At 38.8% G+C, this 22,521-nt stretch overlaps 1 pseudogene; it reads left to right on the plus strand.

Annotated features, from left to right (window-relative positions):
- The window catches only part of LOC119485221, a 36,583-nt pseudogene extending 23,021 nt beyond the window's left edge, over window positions 1-13,562 (plus strand).
- Window positions 13,563-22,521: the final 8,959 nt, after the last annotated feature.

The following is a 22,521-nucleotide window of genomic DNA, read 5'->3' on the forward strand; positions in this document are numbered from 1 at the left end:
CCGTTTTTTTTTCCAGTTATAAAAGCTTCATTATAATTAAAGTCTATGACATATTTCAGTAATAAATCTTCCACGAGAGGGTGGTGGCATTGATCCATGGCCACATCTATCTGCATGCCACCTTTTCATGAGAAAACTTTCAGACAGGAGTGCACTTTGTTGAAATGTCACTCGCATCACAGGCCACAGACACACACATACAATAACACACAAAACTAATTGTAAGAAATCCAGAAAATATGAAGTTTAATTTGGATCTAGTTTGCTTTGCCCATTACTCATTATTAGGACTGTGGATTATGTCCCCCATCCCTTACATTGGAATATCTCTCCCACTCGCTGAGGGCGCCGGCGCTCTCGGCCGACTTTGCTGTCTTTCAGAGGCTTTAGCAGGTTTAGTAAGTGAGCTAAAGTATATGGAGTGACTCTTGTTTCTTTACTATGCAACCAATCAGAATATGTTTGAGAGCAAAGCTTTCCACACTGCAATCAAAAAATGTTTTATATTATAAATAATAAATGTGTGATTAATAATGTATAAATACTGAAGTAAGCGAGATTGGAGCAAATATGATTAAAAAAAGTTATTTTTATAAAACGGTCACTATATTCTGACAGTAGTACATGAAACAGGTGACCTGAAAAATGTCCTGTGCCTCTGTGTCCTCCGGTGCTCCTAACGGCATCTGCAAGATTTCACATACCGGAGGAAAACAAGCAGTCAGAGCTGATCTGAGGTCTGCTGTCCATCTGCTGACTATGAGAGCCGGCTGTCAATCACTCTGACCAAACGGTCAAACTAGGCAGCGCTGATCAAATATGAATCAATATAATGTAACGTTAATGCCCATCTCTCGTCTCAAATGTTTTCAGAATCATCTTGTAGTGCACGGTTTAGCTGTAAAATGAGAAAGTTTGTGACACAGCAGCCGTGTTGAAATCTCTGCGAATGCCAAGTACCGGTCAGATGAGTGGAGCACAGCCAATAGGAACGCTCTCTCACTGAAATGACCTGTGATTGGTCAAAGTCTTTCGTCATGGGCTAGATGTTCTAAAGCCTGACGAGCAGTAGCTGCTTGGGGTGATACAATAATTGTTTTTTTAAAGCCTGAAAACAGAGCCATGAGGAGGTGTAGATGTCTAGTTATCTATCAGAGCACTTGAATTACAATATGCTGAAAGGTTATTATGGAATTTTTGCCCAATGGTGCCAAAAATATACTGTCCACTGCCACTGTAATGTGAATCAAACACTTTTGTTTGCAAATCCAAAAGCTGAATCTCGTGGGCGGGACCTACGCAGAAAGATGTAGGGCACGTCCCTATTGGCCAGTCTCGATGGGAGTGACAGCTTGGCATCATCCACTGTTAGTAAATGAGAGGGAGGGACTTTTGAAGTCCATGGAAACGTGTGGAAAAGATAGGACATCAATACCAAGCCCACAGGAAGAGCGCCAGGCTTTGAGGCAAATTTTCAGGTGGGCAAACGGTGGTATTACAACTTCTGTGTCCATCACGTGATGCCATTGGGCCCAAAAAGACTTTTTCCCATAGACTTACATTAGGAAAGAGACATCTGTATCTGTAATTTTTTTTAGGTAAATCAACTTCCCACCACGAACACTCTAATAGCCCTTATTTAAATCAGTAGGTCCTAAAAGTTGTAAAATGCACTAATAGCTGAATCTAGAATCTCATGTGAATGAGACCCAGACTGAGCGCTGGGAGCCAGAGTTAAAGGAAACGCTACTGCGCCCGCTCTATGGGCCCAATGGATGCGGAAAATCGCCGGATGATCCGGGTACTTTTTCACTCGCCAATTGAGCCATTTTGGCTTCATGCGCCACTGAGCAACTCTCATAGGAATGAACAGGAGCCCACCTCCAACGCTGTATCCAGTTCTCCTAATACATCCATGATCAATATGCAGGTATATTAACACACAACTTCCGTTTTAATAGCATGAACGTTATGTTTGAGCTGGTGCATGTAGATTGTTTTTGTTTAACGATCTGTGATGTTGTAATGGGTTAAAAATACAGTGTGTAGGATTTAGTGGCATCCAGAAGTGTGGTTGCAGATTGCAACCAACTGAATACCCCTCTGCTCACCCCTCACTTTTGCAAGCGTGCCGGAGAACTACGGTGGCCTTCAGGTAACGTAGAAACGTGAAAGGCTCTCTCTAGACCCAGTGTTTGGTTTGTCCATTCTGGGCAGAAACATGGCAGAGCAACATAGTAGACTCCGTGAAGAGGACCCGCTCCCTATGTAGATATGAAGGACTCATTCTAAGCTAACGAAAACACAATGATTCTTAGTTTCAGGTGATTATACACTAAAAAAAACATAGTAATGAATATTCTAATCAATTTCTGCTAATAGATCCCCCTAAATCTTAAACACTGGACCCTTGATGAACCCATTTGGCAGCACATGGAAACTGAAAAAGGACCAAGTTCTGGTCGCTGCTGCTGGTCGTCTGTGGCTCAACCTCTGTGAGCTGTCGTTGACCCGGCCCACCAAAAGGACCAAAGCCGGCAAGCCCAAAACTGTTGCTGTTGACATTTGCAGCGTAGTGGATTATCCTTACCATTTCTGTGGCAAGTAGTCAACAATTATCCCAATTATTGTTAAATGTTTCTCAGGAACTTGTTTGTACAACCGTGGAAAAACAATAAACGTTCTGTTCACATAACTGAGATATTCAGTATCGCCAGTTACAGGTAAGTTAATTACAGTGAGCAGATTCAGGGTGGATGATCAGTTATGTGCTGCCAGATCGTGCAACAGTCAGTTAGGCTCATCATATCCACCCAGGCTGCCCCACCACATCCTGCAGTCTGAGAGACATGTAAAAGTTTCCTCTTTTACATGGTATATTTGTTTTGTTTTTCATGAGAGAATTCCTTAGTCTGGTTATTGTTGTCAGCTGAAAGTCACAACCAACACATTTAAAAAAAATATATATATATATTAGCTTTGCATGAACATACAATTGTGTCAGAGCATTTATACAGTGAAAAGGCATATATTCCCTTTATACAAGGACATTATAAGAGTGGCAATTGACATATTGCTAAAAATCAAAACAACTTACACATCTAAGAAAACTAAATTAAGGCAACCATTACCCACGCCACAGCAAACACAATATTGATTGAATATTGTGTCAGCTGGGATCGGCTCCAGCCCCCTGCGACCCTGAATAGGATAAGCGGATACAGATAATGGATGGATGTCTCACATTTAACAGTGGAAAAGCTGGTTTGTCTTTATCAAATGATCTAAAGCAGCCTTAAGGCATCACTATTTGCGTCACATTACTATCATTTGGTAAAGGTCCAGCACACCATCACCAGAGCCGCCTATTTTCACTGGCTTGACACTCCCACACAATATGTATAAAAAGAGAAATCCACGGTGATTTATTTTAACAAAAGAGCAGTTCATCAAAGGAACTTCTTGGTCTTATTAACAGGTAAGAGAGATGCTTTATGAAATTTAAATGACAAATGTAATATTAGTTGTTATAATATCTTTTCCAATGCCATTTTCTTTGTGATACCAGTATTTTAAAGTTTTTTTTGCACTCAGGCTCATCTAGTGACACTTATCCTAATAACTGCTGAGAATGGTTATTATTATTCTCTCCCCACCAGGATTCTTCTACCTTCCAGAGTGAAAATGGTGGATTATGCAGTGACCATATCAACTTCCTTTCTCGACGATGCCGGCACTTCAGACAATGTCTTCATCAAGCTGGTGGGCAGAGACGGGGAGAGCGAACACACGAAACTCAAAGGAGGTTCATCCTTCACCAGAGGGGCAGTAAGTCTGAAATATCCATCTCTATGTTTAAATGTATGACACGTTTCCTCAACTTAACCTAAATATATCAAATTAGAGAATCTGATGTAAACCCTCGCCAACTCAGACTCATATGGGCAGCAAAGGGATAAGTGCTGCTCTGCAGATCTTCAACCTATGTTCACAAATGTCACCAAAGTAACAAAAATCCCCATAATGGGCTGTAAAAAATGTATGTAGTGGACATAGTGCACATATTGCACAATTTTTATTTTGTCCACCCTTCCACATTCAGTGTTGTATGCTAATTATTGAGAAGTTACAGCTCTTGGTTATCATATACACTTTATCTCTTGTAAAAATGTTTTAAAAACATTTCTGTCGTTACTCCAGGTGTCTCATTTTACCGTGTCCTGCCCTGCCTCCATTGGAAAGCTGTTCCAGATACAGCTAAACAAACAGCATCTCCCACAGTTCCCAGAAGACTCTAAATGGTTTCCAACCACGGTGGTAGTGAATTCCCCTGAGGGAGACACCTACAAGATTCCCATCTTACAATGGATCGATGACTGTGAGCTGGCCTCCTTCACAGAGGAAAGAGGTTTGTGGTAATTAGCTTGTCTGACAGCCTGTTTGTTGTTCACTGACTTCAGAACACATAAAAGAAAGACAAGTTCTGCAAGTTAGACAATAAAGATACTGGAGTAAATTCATGCTAATACACTGTATATATCAACAATTTTAAACCTTGTTTTGTTTTTTTCTTCAAGTAACATGTACAGTTCAACGTAAGATGTTGAATGAGATTGTGGAGTGGATCTTTCCGCCGAAGATCGACTATAGGTGAGAGCTCAGAGCTTATACACACTTAAACTTTATGCACCCCAAAACTAACATGTATCCAAACCTCTTTGGTTGAATATATTCATGATATATAATTTTAAATTAACCACCATATGACATTGTTACACCTGCCAGGGTTTATTAAAATATATTTTAAAATGTATACTATAACATATGTTGTGGGGGCGGCAGTAGCTCAGTCCGTAGGGACTTGGCTTGAGAACCGGAGACGGTTCAAGTCCTGGCATAGGATCAAGTACGGACTGTGGACTGGTGTTTGGAGAGGTGCTAGTTCGCCTCCTGGGCAATGCCGAGGTACCCTTGAGCAAGGCACAGACCCCCCAAGCTAATATACTAGGATGGATTAAATGCAGAGACTACATTTCACGGTGTGCTGTGCTGTGTACAATACAATGTGTGACAATAAAAGCTGATTTACATTTACATTTACAAAATTGCAATATTGCTTATGTATGCTTGAAATTCTCTAAATTAAAACTACAGATACACAGGGATCTAGACTGTCCAAAGTTCCTCACCACTCTAATCTTCTCTATTTTACCAGCTGGCATGTGCCTAAAGAGAAAATACCCCACCACCTGAAGGCTAAAAGCTTTGAGGAGTTGCCTCATGCAGCCAAATTCTCCAACTGGCATAACCTCCAGTTTCACTACACGGCACTCACTGGGTGAGGTCCTCAAATTCTGTCAGATATCTTTCTATGTAACTATGTACCTGCCTATAAAAGCGATTTAAGGCATCATGAAATGTAAAATTACTCTCTGCTTTTACTTTCTAGTCTGCTTGAGCTACGCGTGAAGGGATTCTCTAATTCCAAGGAGACCTGGGCTGATCTTGAAGCTATCGATGGGGTGTTCTGGTACAAACGGACTGAAATATCAGGTACTATGATAATTTAATAGAATACTTTACACTGTATGCATACAAATAATAATAATAATAATAATAATAATACACACTTTTATGTATATAACACATTTTAAAACTAAGTTCAATTTAGTTTTAATAAGTTAGTTTTCAGATAGTTTTAGTTTAGTTTCAGTTTTTCAGAAAAGGTTTAATTTTAGTTTTATTTATTTAGTTTTCATTTTACAGTAGTTTTAGTTTGTTTTTGTTCGGGCCAATAATGTCTCCGAAGTATGTAGCTACATATACATTCATGGTTGGAGAACTGTGAAGGAATGGCCACAATGTTTAAATATTTTCATTTGGGAATCAAATTGAGTACTCTTTCACTACCACACTCAGTAGAAAACTTGTCATCTGCAATTTCATCTTGACCCCAGTTGGTTAAGATTGGACCTGAGCTGAATAGCTTGGTTAAATGGCATCACGTTCCTGTTATTTAATTTTACAAAACTAGACTAGGATTAATTGTGATGTAATTGCAGCATAGCGTCATCTCCTGGAATGTCAAGTCCGTTAATTTCAGTGGTTCAACGTCACGGGAGTTGACGGAAATGAATGCTGTCTCCTTTTTTTGGTGGTGATATATTATAGTTAAAAATCTTACAATCTTAAAATCATATATTTTTATTTTATTTGTATTCATTTTTTAACCAGGCAATATCGTTTAAGTTTAGTCACAGTTTTTCTTAAAGGGACAGTTTGTAAGAATCAGAAATTGGTTGTAACAGCGACACCTGTGGCCATTAAGTCAACGAAAGTCAGCGTCCTGTTGCTCGCGCTCGCTCATGTGCACGCGCTACCTGAATGTGAGCGAGCATCCGTCAAAACAGTGAGGCGACACACTTTAGCTCAAACCACAATATCACTCTATATTTCACCTGCTTGGCAGTAATGTTAGCTGACCAGACGAAGGTCTCTCCATGAATCACTGCTGATCCTAGTGTTGACTTTTCCTGCTTCAGCCTCCCGACCACGGCCGGAGGAAACAGGGGAGACACCGGCACATGGTCGGAGACAATAACGTAACTCGTTGCGGAGCCCCGTCCCTTCACAAGACACGGGAAACCTCTGTTGGTCTCCACTGTACATTCACTAGATATTCTCACAGCGAAACAAACTCTTCTGCAGTGTGTAGTGTGCGCGCATGCACGTGAGGGGGAGCGAGCTGAGTGAAGGCAAGCAGGCAGAGGAGCAGAGTACAGCAGAGACTCCGGCCCTGGAGACCAAAGCTACGGTCTCCCCCGCGTCCTCCGACAGCGGCCAAAACTGTTATGCAAGACGGGCTTCACTAGATATAACTTTGCGGTTTTGGTGCTTCCGTGTAGTTTGTGTTGGAGTCTGAGTCTGAACAGCGTAGCCACACGCGAGCGAGCGCTCATGGGACACCAACCCGGATTGATTTATACGTGTAAGAAGTTACAAACAGTCCCTTTAAAGGATTACATTTATTTTCAGTTTACTACAAAATTTTCCAGTGCTTATTTTTGTTTAAGTTTCAGTTTTAGTTTACGATAATAACCCTGACCAGAATAAAGTGTGTTGCAATAGTCAAATCTAGGGGAGATAAAAGCATGGATGATCTGTTGATGAAAGGAATGACATGATGGTCACCGATGTAGAGTGAGGAACCCACAGTTTGCTGTTTAAGCAACTGTTTAGGTCACTTGATGTAGATGGAGGAACCCACAGTTTGCTGCTTAGCGAATTGTTTAGGTCACTAATTTGATCTTTTATAATGAGTTTTCTCGATGCTTTTAATGTTTTATGTAATTATGCGCTTTGAATTGCCTTGTTGCTAAAATGTGCTATATAAATAAACTTGCCTTGCCTCACTGCATTACTCAACACAACATACACAACACAACACTCATCTATACCCCTGATATGTCCCTTAATAATCCTGTTCTTGTTTCTCATTTTCCAGAGTAGCACAAAGTTTGAAACTCAATGAAGTTCAACTCTGTTCTTTCTCCAGACTACGTCCAGAAACATTGGAAGGAGGACGCTTTTTTTGGCTACCAGTATCTAAATGGTGTCAATCCCATGTTGATCCGACGTTGTTCAGCTCTGCCCAAGAACTTTCCTGTCAATGACACGAAGGTCTCCCTCAGCTTGACAGATGAAATGAAGGTGATTGCCTTGACCTTGATTGATTTTAGAGTCATGTTTTGCCCCATGACATGTTAATTTACAATTGCATGTTGCACTTACATGTTCACTTAGTATACATTATGTAATATGCAAACTTAATGCATGTGCGTCAAATCATTTCTCATCCTCACAGAAAGGCAACATATTCCTGTGTGACTACAAGAGTTTGGATGGACTGACACCAAACACCATCCATGGGAAGATGCAGTACTTGATGGCTCCCCTGCTCCTGCTCCACAAAACACCTGACGATAAGCTGATGCCGATTGCTATTCAGGTGAGATTAGCACTCAAATATAGCTAATAGTGACGTTTTAAGTTTGAGTATTGATTTAGACAACTATCATTCAAATCGTAAGATGTAGGTTCCCCAGCGACAGGAAGCAACCAACTTACTGAAAGTGTATTTGCAAGCAGCAGCTACCATGAATAGTATCTATGGCAGCTATGAATCCTCTCTGCTAGGAAAGGCAGTTCATTTCTTGCTGCCCGAGTCATGTAAAAAGGTTCCTCCCATAGCCATATCCAAGTTTAACGGTTTAAGTTTATAGGTCAAGTCAACTTAATTTACATGACACACAACTATTGATGTTTGTAAGACTGAGGGAAGTAAAGCTTCTGTTCTCAAGGTGACCCTCTGTTCTCACCTGGGATTCAATGAATATATGAATTTCCACTTCAGAGTATCAAACTAAAAAGCAGATGAAAGCTATAGTAAATAGTCAAACATAAAACAACATAATTGACCAGTACTGGTAATGAATTGAATGGATTGAATGAACCACATCCTCCTTCCTTCTCCTGCAGCTGAAACAGACTCCAGCAGATGACAACCCCATCTTCTATCCTACCGATTCTGAGTACGACTGGTTGATGGCCAAGATTTTTGTGAGAGGAGCAGATTTCCACGAGCATGAACTCAATGTTCACCTGCTGCGCACTCATCTGCTGGCTGAAGTCTTTACAGTGTCACTGCTGCGCAACGTGCCGGAGGGGCATCCACTGCACAAGGTAACTGAAAGGGAGAATACTGAACTTACTGTAGTTGTAGTGTTTTCAACTTGCTGATTTTTGTATCTTCCAAAGTTGATGAATCATAATGTTTTAATGTGTATATATTTTCAAGTATATCACACTGCTGAATGGTATAGAAGCGTCAAGCTTTCTGACTTTGTTAACATGTAATAGTGTCACTAACAGAGTTCCCTCTTTCCCTCAGCTCCTCGTACATCACACTCGCTACACGCTGCATATCAACTACAAAGCTCGAGAGCTTCTAATATCGGGGACTGGATTTTTCAAAGATGTACAAAAACACCAACACACAGTTTTTCAAAATCATGTACAGTATCTGTCTCTAACTATATTCCTTACATATTTGACTGTTCCTTAGCATGCAGCTTCTGGTGGAGATGCTATGAAGAGACACCTGGAAGGATCACTGGCGTCACTGACCTACAGCTCCCTCTGCATACCAGAGGACATTGCTGAGCGAGGGCTGAAGGATGTGCCAAACTTCTACTACAGGGATGATGGACTCAAGCTCTGGGATATCATCCACAGGTAGTACAGGTGTCCTGATATTTGAACACAGTTGGTTTTCTCATAAAGGATTTATTTCATCACGGTCACTGTTTACCAAGAAATAGTTGCAGCATGTAACCCCCCTCGTAAAACTACAAATTGTCATTTTTACATTTCTTTTTGTGTATTGCTTAAACAAAGAGATAAAATGTGTTCATTTGTGAAATTTAGTGATGCTGGTATAGGCATATATTTTAACTTTGAAGCAAGCCAAACTTTGGGATATCATCTACAGGTAGTATAGGTAGTTTGCTGTGCTTTACACAGTGTGTCTCAGATTTCAGCACAGGATTTGCTTTCCTTTTCCATTTGCAGTTGAAAAAGTTGTTAAACACAACTAGTGCTAGAAACCAAGCAAACAACTGAATCACATAAAACTAATGATGGTAATGAGGACAGGACAGATCAGCTGGCCACCACAAAAGGCTGCACATCTGTGTTAATGAGGTGCTCCAGCAGGGAGCAGCAGTCCTCACAGGAAAGCAACCCAAGAATACAAATAATTAGAGAGGCAATTTTATTCTAGTTAAGTCTTCCCCATTTACCTGCCTGGCTATCCTACTCTGCAATGAGAGCCTAGTCTGATTTTGCCACTACTGATCAGAAGTGAATTGTGTTGTATTGTATCTGACTGCTTTAACATGACTTAGTTGACTGAGGCTGTATTAAGCAGTATACTGTAAACAAAATGTTGGGGATACAATACATGTTGTTTAAGACAATTTACTGTTTAAATAAGAGACCATTCACAACACAGCGTCCTGAAATAGGAAAATAAGAGAGCCCCAATCCTGCCCTCTCTATTAGCAAGCTTTTGTTCTCTTATCTAACTCATTTGTTTTTCTCATAAATTATTTCTTTAATCAGTCTTTCTGAAAAACTGCAAGAAATGTGTAGGGTTTTCTGTCCATCTAAAGGTATCGACTGTAATATTAAAGTTGTATGATCCACTGTGCCGAATATTGCCCCAAATTCCTCAAAAGAACAGAACTGATCATTCTAAAGAGATGGCCATTCAATTGTCTAACAAAACAGTGTCTCACTACTACAGTGTGAAGAAAACAATTGTATAATTCAACTAGGAATGTGTTTTACAGAACTGGTTCCCATTTCTCAAAGGTTTGTGCAGGGAATGCTCAGCTTCCACTACAGGACTGACACTATGGTCCAGAACGACACATTAGTGCAGAACTGGATTTCGGACATTTTTGAACATGGATTCCTTTCCCAAGCAGAAACAGGTGAGTTTTAAAGAAAAGCTCAATCTTAATGATGATACATGTGGACTTTTATGTACCATTATAAATGTCATCATAATGCAAACCTAAGTCAAGCTTTAATTTCTAGATGTCTTTAAGTAATGCAGTTTATTCCCTCTGATTCTCAGGAATTCCTCAGAGCTTTACCACCGTGAAAGACTTGGTCAAGTTTGTCACCATGGTGATCTTCACTTGCTCAGCACAGCACTCGGCTGTGAACTCTGGACAGGTGATGCCTTTTAATTTAATTATAATGTTAATATTTTTGTGGAATGGATTCATGACGTTTTGCATTTTTTTCTGGACTGGAGAGAGATGGATGAATTCTGGCCAAAAAAGTGACCTTTGACTTTGAAGATTGTTATCGTTAACATAAACAAGTCTCTACAGCCATGCTCGCAGGTCTGTGAGGCCGCTAAATGCAACAAATGCTAACATACTCACAATGACAATGCTAACATACTGACTTTTAGCAAGTATAATATTTACTAAGATCACAGTCTTAGTATTCCCTGTTAACATGCACGCATGTGCAAGCATTTCGTAATTAGCACAAAACACAAAGTACAGCGGAGGCTGATGGGAATGTCATTAGTTTTTAAGATATTTGGTCATAAACCAAAGTATTGAACAAATAAGAATTTGATCCAATGATGGTGCTGGATGAAAAGTCAGAGGATCACCAACGTTATCACCCTGAGGTCAACATGAATGTCTGAACCAAATTTAATGGCAATCCAGCTGAAAGTTGACGAGACATTTTTCTGAAACCAAGAATGTTAACCTCATGGTGGCGCTATAGGAAAAGTCAGGGGATCACTAAATTCATCCTCTGGGGACCATGAATGCCTACAATTTTGTTCCATTTGTTCCAATCCAAATTTCAATCAATCAATCAATAGCAGACCGACTGAACAACAGTACAACATGGCGTGGCTTCAAAGAGTATTAATCAGTCATCTGTCAATCATTCATTCGTTGCAGTATGACTATGGTGGCTGGATGCCCAACGCTCCCACCACCCTGCGACTTCCTCCACCAACCAAAAAGGGGACAACAAGCGAGGCCAGCATGCTGCAGACATTGCCTGCCCAGGGCACGACAGCTAACGGAATGGCTGTCATTTGGCTACTTAGCAAGCCATCCTGTGACTCGGTAAGTGCCCATAACTTCATGACTTAAATTAAATAAATCACATTTATGTTCAGGTTGTGTAAAGTAGGTAAATATGTCATAGGAACACAAATACCCTCTTTGACCCACTGAAGAAGTCCACTTCCTACAACTAGGGATATCACAAGAACCAATACTTTGGTACCAAACCGATGCCAATAATCTGAAAACTTGACAGTACTCATTTTTCTACAGTACCACAGGTACTGTCAGGGCAATGAAAATGTGTTTGAGACGCAGTAAACTCACTATCAACACGTCCATGGGACGCACTCTATTTTATCCCTGATAATGCTACATTGCGAGCAACAAATCTGTGTTGAAATCGTCAGAACGAGAGCTAGGTAACGTTAGCTGTTAGCTCCATGCAGGACTGTGCTGCTTACCCGACCTGTTCTCACTCCCAGCTTGTCAAATACCTCCGTTTGGTAAGTGCCCTTCAGCATCGGAAACCAACGCACAGAGGCATCCTTTAGCAACAGCAGGTCAACAGTAGTCGAGAACAGCCCTACTTTTCAGTAAAAATGAGTATGGAGTGCTGCAGGAATGAGTCCTAGGACGCAGCATTTTAGCGGTTCCCTCGTCTCAAAGTCAATGGGTCTTTTGAATGCGTTTTTGTTTAGGTGACTGAAATAAGGTTTGTGATTAACACAAGCTGAAGAGATTTTAACGTTTTGTTCTACGATATAAAATACATCAGTAAATATCCCACTCATGAATTTTGAAACTTTTACATGTCTTTAAAAAGGCGGTTGCTAACAAGTGGCTAAATGAGACTGCAAAACGTCATCATGCCGACTCGTCCACCTTTACAGCCTTGTTGTGCATACGCACGCTCATGCGACCGTGGTGTAGTTTGTTTGTAGCCTAACATTAGCTTTTTACTACTGGTGATTGTATTCACAATTCACAAATCACAAAAAGCGGTGTTCATTTGTGAGGATTCTCTTGCTGAACAAAACGTATAAGTATCATAAACTTGTTTGCTACAGAGCTTATTTTCTGCAATAATCCAAAATCCCATTGGCATTTTGTCGAGGGAACCAGTGCGACGCTAACTTCCATGTTGGCCTACAAAAATATGTCATACCTGCACCACTCTATTGGGCGAAGGTAAATCATAACTTTATCATGATGTGTTCAAATGTAGTTTTTAGTGAGAAATTTGAATTAATCCAGTTGTTTGAGGGAGATGTTTTCACAGCAATATAAAATAGATAGTAGAGAGGGAATTATGACCCGTTTAACTCCCTAACCAAAACCTGAATGCAAGCGGTAATAAAGGAGTGTATGTTAAAGTACATGGGATTTATTGTTTTATTTTAGTTTTTTACTGTGGTATCGAATTGGTATCGAGAATCATAGAATTTCACTGGTATTGGTATCAACTACTACATTTCTGATATCGTGACATCCCTACCTACAACTGTACATTACATTGCCATTAGTTTATGTCTGATAAACATTTAAAATGTAACTGGAAAACATCTATGTTTAATGTATCTTTGATGTCATCAGGTCTTTCTTGGTCAGTACGACGACGACCATTTCAAAGGGGAGATTCGCTGCCATCTGTTGAAGGCTTTTCAAGGAGAGCTTCAAGTGTTAAGTGCACAGATCAAAATCAGAAACAAGAATCTGGAGGTCCCATACACATACCTGGATCCAGATGTGGTAGAAAATAGTGTGTCCCTTTGAATGTCAGAAGGTGTGACCTCCTCAGCTGTTGGCCAAATCCAGCTACATATTAACAAAAGTGGGAAAGGGAAGAACTCCAAGTTCTGTTCTGTCTGTAATTTCTTTACAGCTTAATTGATTTAAGAAATGAAATGTTCTGTTTTAAATCATAATCCACATCTTAAGTCTTCTTCTTTGCTTGTCAATGAATATACGGGGCATCTTATCAAAATAAATCACTGTGGGAAAAATATGATTTTGCATTATGATTGTAACACTTTAGAAGTAAACTGTGCCTTATGACTTATTGTCATAATGAAGTATAAACACTTGTAGAGACCTATGTTTTGCTAAATTTACTATATGCTGTGTAATGTATCTGTATGAACTGTGTGTCTCTGTTGTTGTTGTGTTGCTGTTTCATCTCATGTGAAATACAATTACTTTTAAAAAACAGAACATAGTATGCTTAGTTTATTAGAAGTAGTCCTAAGGCCATCACCATTTGAATGTCAGAAGGTGTGACCTCCTCAGCTGTTGGTCAAATTAAGCTTAACATTTACAAAAGTGGGAAAGGGAAGAACTCCAAGTTCTGTTCTGTCTGTAATTTCTTTACAGCTTAATTGATTTAACCGTGGGGAAAATGTTCTGTTTTGAATCATAATTCACATCTTTAATCTTCTTCTTTATTTGTCAATGAATATACGGGGCATCTTATCAAAATAAATTACTGTGGGAAAAATATGATTTTGCATTATGATTGTAACACTTTAGAAGTAAACTGTGCCTTATGAATTACTGTCATAATGAAGTATAAACAATTGTAGGGACCTATGTTTTGCTAAATTTACCATATGCTGTGTAATGTATCTGTAAGAACTGTGTGTCTCTGCTGTTGTTGTGTTGCTGTTTCATCTCATGTGAAAAACAATTACTTTTAAATAAATTACTTTTATAACACAGAACATAGTATGTTTAGTTTATTAGAAGTAGACCTAACGCCAGCAATAACCAAGAACTAAATGAATAAGGCCAGCATTGAACAGGAACTAAATAATGTCAGCAATGACCAGGAACTAAATGAATAAGGCCAGCAATGGCCAGGAACTAAATGAGTAAGATCAGCAATAATCAGGATGCAATTAATGTAGCATTTCCTGTTGAATGATGGTCTAACTCGTTTTAACTGATGGTTCACAAAAGCTTTATTGATGACACTGCAGCTCCAAAAACATGCCGGGAACGCACAGTGCTCTTACAGTGAAAGGGCTAATAAAAAAATCTAAAACAAAATATTACCTTTTTTTTAACTCAACAAAATGACAGCTCTGATAGAGTGCTACATGTAAGGATATTTAACTTAAAATTAAATGATTAGTTATTATTTAACCACAATCAAAACATAACTAAAACAGTTAGTGAAAATCACACATAAAATGCTGCTTCAACCATCCCAATTCAAGTTTGCTTCATCACATATACTGTAGCTACTACAATACTCACTTCCATAGTACAGCATTTCTTCAGACTACATGTGGTAAAGACAATGAATCCTAATTGCTCGTTAACATGACTGAAATTACAGTACATTGAGCCAACATAGCATCACCCTCCAACTAAGAAAAACAAAAACAAAAAGTCATAATGTCACTCAATATCAGTCACAATAGGAAATATTATTATTATTATTATAGTATGGAAATATTGACCAACCTTGTGTCCTTATCAGCCAGGTGCTGAATAGGCTTGCCACGATTTTGTTGGACAATATATTGTCCCAGAAATAATTGCAATAAACGATATTAGCATAATTTTAAGACCATTCAATGCCACTGATATGATGATAATATAATAGCATAAAAGACGTTTTTCACCAGAGTGATGCAAAAATGTGGTGCGGGAATACAGAAAAATCCACATGCAAATTTTCTGCATGACAACTATGAACACTGATTCCACTGTGAATTATCCACGTTGCCGGGTTTCATTTTCGTGAGGCCCATGAGGCCAAATGAGTTTCCTCCTAAATAGTGCCCGTGTCCACTCCACACAACAAAGACCTATCCAGACAGAGATTGTCTAAAGGGTCAACGTTAACTACACATAAACTAGTCGGGCCCCAAATTTGACGCTAATGCTAATATTAGTTGTTGTGGATAGCCCCGTTCTGTTCCTCTTTAGCAAGTGCATATCAGCTACCATCTTCATTCTATCTCAGCTGCTGGGCGATCTCCAGCCATATATCGTCCTTTATTTGGTTGTTGAGGTAGTAGTGTTTGTCGTACATTATTGATTATTGTTGAGGAGAGGACAGTCCATTGTTATTTTGAAATTCCATTGCTCCGAAAATACACACTCTATGTGCAACAACCAGAAGCACATGGCTACTTATTATGCAGAATGACATCAATCAGTTGGAACAAAGGATTTCATTGGTCAAACATATATATATATTTCCACAGGCGGAAATCTGTTGAAATCGAGTTCCATTCGAATATTTTTTTCCTCACACCAATGTTTTGTAGGGGTGTGCAAGCATTCATAAGAACCCACAAAATCAGTTTTTATAAATTTACATGCACATTTTTTTGGATGAAAATCCGTGTCTGTTGTGAAACGGCTTTAATAATTAAACCAGAACTACTGCCTTGCGTTTGTTTGAGTCAGCCAACCAGTCAAGTTGCAGTTTACATCCATGTCTGTCCAAAATGTCATCACTTCATCATTTCTTCCTAATTGTCAGAATTAGCATATGAATTCTTGAGTTATGGCCAACTGTTTTATGATCATTTTATCTGTGTAAAGTGTCTTTGAGTTCCCAGAAAAGCGCTATTTAAATAAAATGTATTATTATTATTATTATTATTATTATTAATAACAAAAATTTCATCATTTTATCCTATTAGACATTTTAGTACAAATCTTCATAATTATCATATGAATTTTTGAGTTATGGCCCAAAACATGTTTTTGAGGTCACAGTGACGTTGACCTTTAACCATCCAAATCTAATCAGTTCATCCTTGAGTCCAAGTGGACATTTGTGCTAAATGTGAAGAAATACCCTCAAGGCGTTCCTGAGATATCGTCGTCACGAGAATGGACCGGACGGACAACCCAAAAACATAATGCCTCCAGCCATGGTTGTCACCGATGCAGAGGCATAAAAAGTACATCCTTTAGAAGAGCAATGAACTTTTAATTCTTAAGAATAATCAGACATTGGAATTGGAGTTTCACATTAACAAAATTGAGAAACTGCAGAAGAACTACATGTTTTAACTGATACTTTAGTGGAATTAACCTACTGCATGGGATCGTTGTATGCTTGTCTGTGATTTTTATACGGTCTGACTGATTTAACTGTGTTGAAAATGTACTGTTTTAAATCATAATTCACATCTTAAGTCTTGTTCTTAGTTTGTCAATGAATATACGGGGCATCTTATCAAAATAAATTACTGTGGGAAAATTACTATTTTGCATTATGGTTGTAACACTTTAGAAGTAAACTGTGCCTTGTGACGTCATTATGAAGTATAAATCATTTTGGGGACCTATGTTTTGCTAAATTTACTATATGCTGTGTAATGTATCTATACTGTATGTTAAAAAAATAGGCAACAACTGAAAGTAAGATGAAACCTCTGAGTGAACTGTGTGTCTGTGAGAAAGTACTTATCACAATATGCTTAATTTTGTAGAAGAAAGGAGGTTCCGATAATATAGATTTAACAAGATATTGCTTCAATGGTCCTGTGTTTCATGAGGGAGTTGTTTCTGTCTGTCCTTAGACTTGTTTTTCTCTCTATAGAAAAACTCTTAGCCTCAGAGAGAAACTGCACTTTCATCTCTGAGGTGTGATCCTCAAATGCCGCATGTAATAAAGACTTGATTCATAGCATCAAAACTGCTGATCGTTTCTGATTGTTTGACGGCGGTTACGTTCTAAAGCTCAAATAAATAACCATCAAACACTCAACAGGTGATTTACTGTGGACACAGAAATTCTTAGTTTCTCTTTCTTGGTCCTGACCAAAAAAAAAAGAGGTCAACTCTGTATTTATTAATGAACTTTACCCTAAGTAGAAACAAGTGTCTGTGCGTGTCCATCATACTGTCAACTGCTGTTCAGGATCAGCTGGTTTGTAATTGGTCAGGTTCTTTTTCATGGGAGTTTTAAGCATATTTAGTTTTAATAAACTGGCTTCTGACATCAGAAATAGCTTGAAGTGATTCTGCAGCGTCAGTATCAACTTGTGAAACTCTTTCACTTTCTTTTATTAGGAATGACTGAATCGTCTTTGCTCGAAAGCTGCACTTGATTCTGTATTTAATGTGCATCGGAAGACATACGATTTAGTGCACAATGTTTCTGCGTGCAAGGGGTTTTTGGTTTAGGTGCAGGATTTAAAACATTTTAAGAATTAAAATTAAAAAGAAATTAGGACTTATGTCTTTCCATAGCACATAGACAATTAAGTTTAGTTTTCTGCAGTGATCAGTCTGCTGGTCACAGAGAGGAAGAAAACCACGTGAAAACCTGATAGATAAACACAACAAATGTACTTGTATTATCCAGATCATATAAATATTTAAATTCCTAAAACTTAAATAGAAAAATAAAGTTTCAAATCTGTGCTTAGATGATTTCCCATTGCACTGAAGTATTGGCAGATCACCAAGAATAGATGTGGAAGATGAAAAAAACTTTGAAAGTGCCATAAAATATTTTGTAGGAAGTAGGAAACCTCTGAAATGTTACATTTGATGTAGTGATGACAAGCAGAGATGAGGAGATAACAGACTTCATGGACAAAGACCAGTTAGGCGTTATAAACCTTGTCATGGTTGTTTGGCTCTGGAATAATATAAAAATATGTCTTCCGCATGTCAGAGACCATGGGGCCTCCCCACATGGACATAAACAATACTAAAGGAAAATGCAGTACATCCTTGAGTCTGTGTTAAGATGTTCATTTTCCCATTCTTCTTTGTGTGTGGGAGTTTAGTAACTGGCGTAATGAAATTTAATCAGATCAAAAAACAGATTTCTGTGGGGAGTGGTTGTGTTTCTCAACAGGACAGAGGACAGAGGACAGGAGGAAGGACTGATACTGACTGAAGTCTGTGTTCTTTAGTCTTTATAAACTTCACTTAGTATTTTCATGTCAGGAATATGATTTATTTTATTAACATGTTAGATTTGTTTCCAGTGAGATATTAAGGAGTTTATATGGTGACTTTAATGTTGTAAACATTACTGTTGCTGCTCTAGAAACAACATTTAGCCTAGTTATATTTTAAATACAGTATATGTATATGTATAGCTAACATGCACACTTCAATATTTGTTTATTTATCACAAGTCATATCGTCATCGCAATATTGAACAGTGTTATCGCACATGGCAGATGTTCCTCATATCGTGCAGGCCTAGTGTGAGAGGCTAACCCTTGCGTAGTATGAGAGTTGTGTGAGAGTTTAAGTGCCATATAGGGTAGGCCTCCGCTACTGTATTTTAACATCGGTCATAATGGTGGTACTTGGAGAGCCAAATATTTTCTGAGGTGGTACTTGGTAAAAAAAGTTTGAGAACCACTGCTCTAGATAATTTCAGGGTTGCATGTGTGAAAGGTGCTTTGGAGGAAGAGGGCCAATTCAGGATTGGTTTTGAATCCTTTCAAATCCCGCAATTCTCTTCATCTGTTGAATGACCAAGGTTGACTCATGTTCTTCGGCCTATTCCTTTCTTATTCTCTTTGCTGATCCTGCCCCGTATCATCCATAACCACAAAAAATAACATCAAAAATAAAGTTCTCTAAAGAAAAATCCCATCCTGCTTCCTTTTAACTGGCTAATGTACTACTCACTGCGAGCGAAACTGGACCCTGTGCCAGGCATTAAGAATAACTATATAGAAATAGCCAATCTTCTTTCTGATCTTGTTTAGTTATGTAGGTCATATAGAGACATCTGTTTTAAATTTGGACTGTTTTATAACCAGTTAAAAACTCCTTGTACTTGTTTTACCTTAAAAGTCATTAAGGTGAAATGTGAGGGTAAAATCAGTGTTCATGCTATTGAAAATATGTGAATAATAACTATTGGCAACTAGATGGGTGGCAAACACTGAACTTCCAGCAATTACACTGCATGTTTAGTCAACTAATAATACTTGATACTTTACAAACCATGGCCTAAACAAAGAAACATGACTGCAGTAGTCTGTGGGCTGTCACACATTGGTATAATCTTGCCAGTGCAATGTCAGGCAACAGGAGGGGTTAACGCTTTTTTGTTTTGTTTTAGCATTTTATCAGAACTAATGCAGGTAACACTTTATAATAACCATCATTAATAAATTAAACTTTAGTTAATAGTTATTTTACTGTTAACAAACAACGAAATGATAATTAATTATGTTTACTAATTAATGTTATAATTTATCTTATTTTATCATTAGTTTGTGTAATATGAGATAATTTGTATATAGCTGACAGGAGAGGATAACAATTACATTCTGATTATATTCCTAAACTATCACAGGCCACAGGCACACACATACAATAACACACAACACTAATTGTATGACTGGAGAGAAGAAATCCAGAAAATATGAATTTTAATTTGAATCTAGTTTGCTTTGCCCATTACTCATTGTTAGGACTGTGGATTATGTCCCCCATCCCTTACATTAGAATATTTCTCCCACTCTCTGAGGGCGCCGGCGCTCTCGGCCGTCTTTGCTGTCTTTCAGAGACGTTAGCAGGTTTAGTAAGTGAGCTAGAGTATATGGAGTGACTCTTGTTTCTTTACTATGCAATCAATCAGAATAGGTTTGAGAGCAAAACTTTCCACACTGCAATCAAAAAATGTTTTATAGCTAGTAAAATAAATGTGTGATTAATAATGTATTAATGTGAATCAAACACTTTTGTTTGCAAACGCAAAGGCTGAATCTCGTGGACGGGACCTATGCTGAAAGATGTAAGACACGTCCTTATTGGCCAGTCTCGATCGGAAGATGTGAAGCAAATTTTCGTAGTGGCCAAACGGTGGTACTACAACTTCTGTGTCCGTCACTTGATGCCATTGGGCCCAAAAATACTTTTTCCCATAGACTTACATGGGGAAAGAGACGTCTGTAACTCGGCGGATAATTTTTTTTTAGGTAAATCAACTTCCAAGTACGAACACTCTAATAGCCCTTATTTAAATCAGTAAATCCTAAAAGTTGTAAAATGCACTAATAGCTGAATCCAAATCTCATGTGAATGAGACCCAGACCGAGGGCTGGGAGGCGGAGTTAAAGGAAATGCTACTGCGCCTGCTCTATGGGCCCAATGGATGTGGAAGATCGCCGGATGGTCTATGAAGGACTCACTCTAAGCTAACAAAAACACAATTCTTAGTTTCAGGTGATTATACACTAAAGAAAACATAGTTATGAATATTATATTCCATTTCTGCTAATAGATCCCCCTAAATCTTAAAAACTGGACCTTTCATGAACCCATTTGGCAGCGCACATGGAAACTGGAAAAGGACCAAGTTCTGGTCACTACTGCTGGTTGTTTGTGACTCAACCTCTGTGAGTTGTCGTTGACCCGGCCCACCAAAAGGACCAAAGCCGGCAAGCCCAAAACTGTTGCTGTTGACATCTGCAGCTTAGTGGATTATCCTTACCATTTCTGTGCCAAGTAGTCAACAATTATCCCTATTCAATTATTCTCAGGAACTTGTTTGAACAACCGTTGGAAAACAACAAACGTTCTGTTCACATAACTGAGATATGCAGTATCGCCAGTTACAGGTAAGTATATTTTTACCATTTCTGTGCCAAGTATCCCTATCATTGTTCAATGTTTCTCAGGAACTTGTTTGATCAACTGTGGGAAAACAACAAACATTCTGTTCACATAACTGAGATATGGAGTATCGCCAGTTACAGGTAATTAAATAACATTGAGCAGATTCAGGGTGGATGATCTACTTCTCCTATGTGCTGCCAGATTGTGCAACAGTCAGTTAGGCTCATCATATCCACCCAGGCTGCCCCACCACATCCTGCAGTCTGAGAGACATGTAAAAGTTTCCTCTTTTACATGGTACATTTGTTTTGTTTTTCATGAGAGAATTCCTTAGTCTGGTTATTGTTGTCAGCTGAAGGTCACAACCAACACATTTAAAAAAAAAAACTTAAAAAAAAAACTTTGTTTATTGGCTTTTGCATGAACATACAATTGTGTCCGAGCATTTATAAAGTGAAAAGGCATATATTCCCTTTATACAGTACAAGGACATTATAAAAGTGGCAATTGACACATTGTTAAACACCAAAACAACTTACACAACTAAGAAAACTAAATTAACGCAACCATGAAGAAATAAAACAACCAAACAAAAAAACACTAATAATCAGTACAGCAGCACATCACCCACGCCACAGCAAACACAATATTGATACCCCTCCAAACCACAAAAGTTTCCTCAATCAGGAATGAGTATAACGTTTATCCTCTTAACAAACTGGAAAAACAGACCCCATGTTTATATAGAGAAAATCTATATAGGTTGTAGTCAACGTTGTTTTTGCCAACAAAAGAAGCTCTTTTGTTCAGTTTAACACTACAATATCAGAGTATATCAAGTGAAGAGCTTCTTTTACCCCTTTCACACTGAGGGCTCAACCAGGGTTGAACCAGGGCTGATTGTGTGTTTGAAAGGGTTAACCCGCGTTGACCGACTCGGCTTCGCGACCTAGGTCGAGAGGTGGGTCAGACCAGGGTTGATTTCAATGTGAACGGCACGGACCAGGGTAACTAACAACCAGGGCAGGACAAATGGAGGCGCACAGTCCGTGACGTAACTGTCACAGGTCACCGTAAACAAACGGTGCTATGACAGCAGGATTGTTTACAGATACATTGGAGGTGAACGACGGGCAATTTGAACAACATGGATATGTGGCGAGACTTTGAGGTGCGGGGCTCCTGGTCGTCAGCGGTGAGGAATAAATTAATTTAGCGACCGGGACGATGAGGGACAACTAGTGTATACGAACATAACAAGGCTGCTGAATGAGAGAGGCAT

Source organism: Sebastes umbrosus, chromosome 3 (assembly GCF_015220745.1).
Source record: "Sebastes umbrosus isolate fSebUmb1 chromosome 3, fSebUmb1.pri, whole genome shotgun sequence".
NCBI classification, from domain to species: Eukaryota; Metazoa; Chordata; class Actinopteri; order Perciformes; family Sebastidae; genus Sebastes; species Sebastes umbrosus.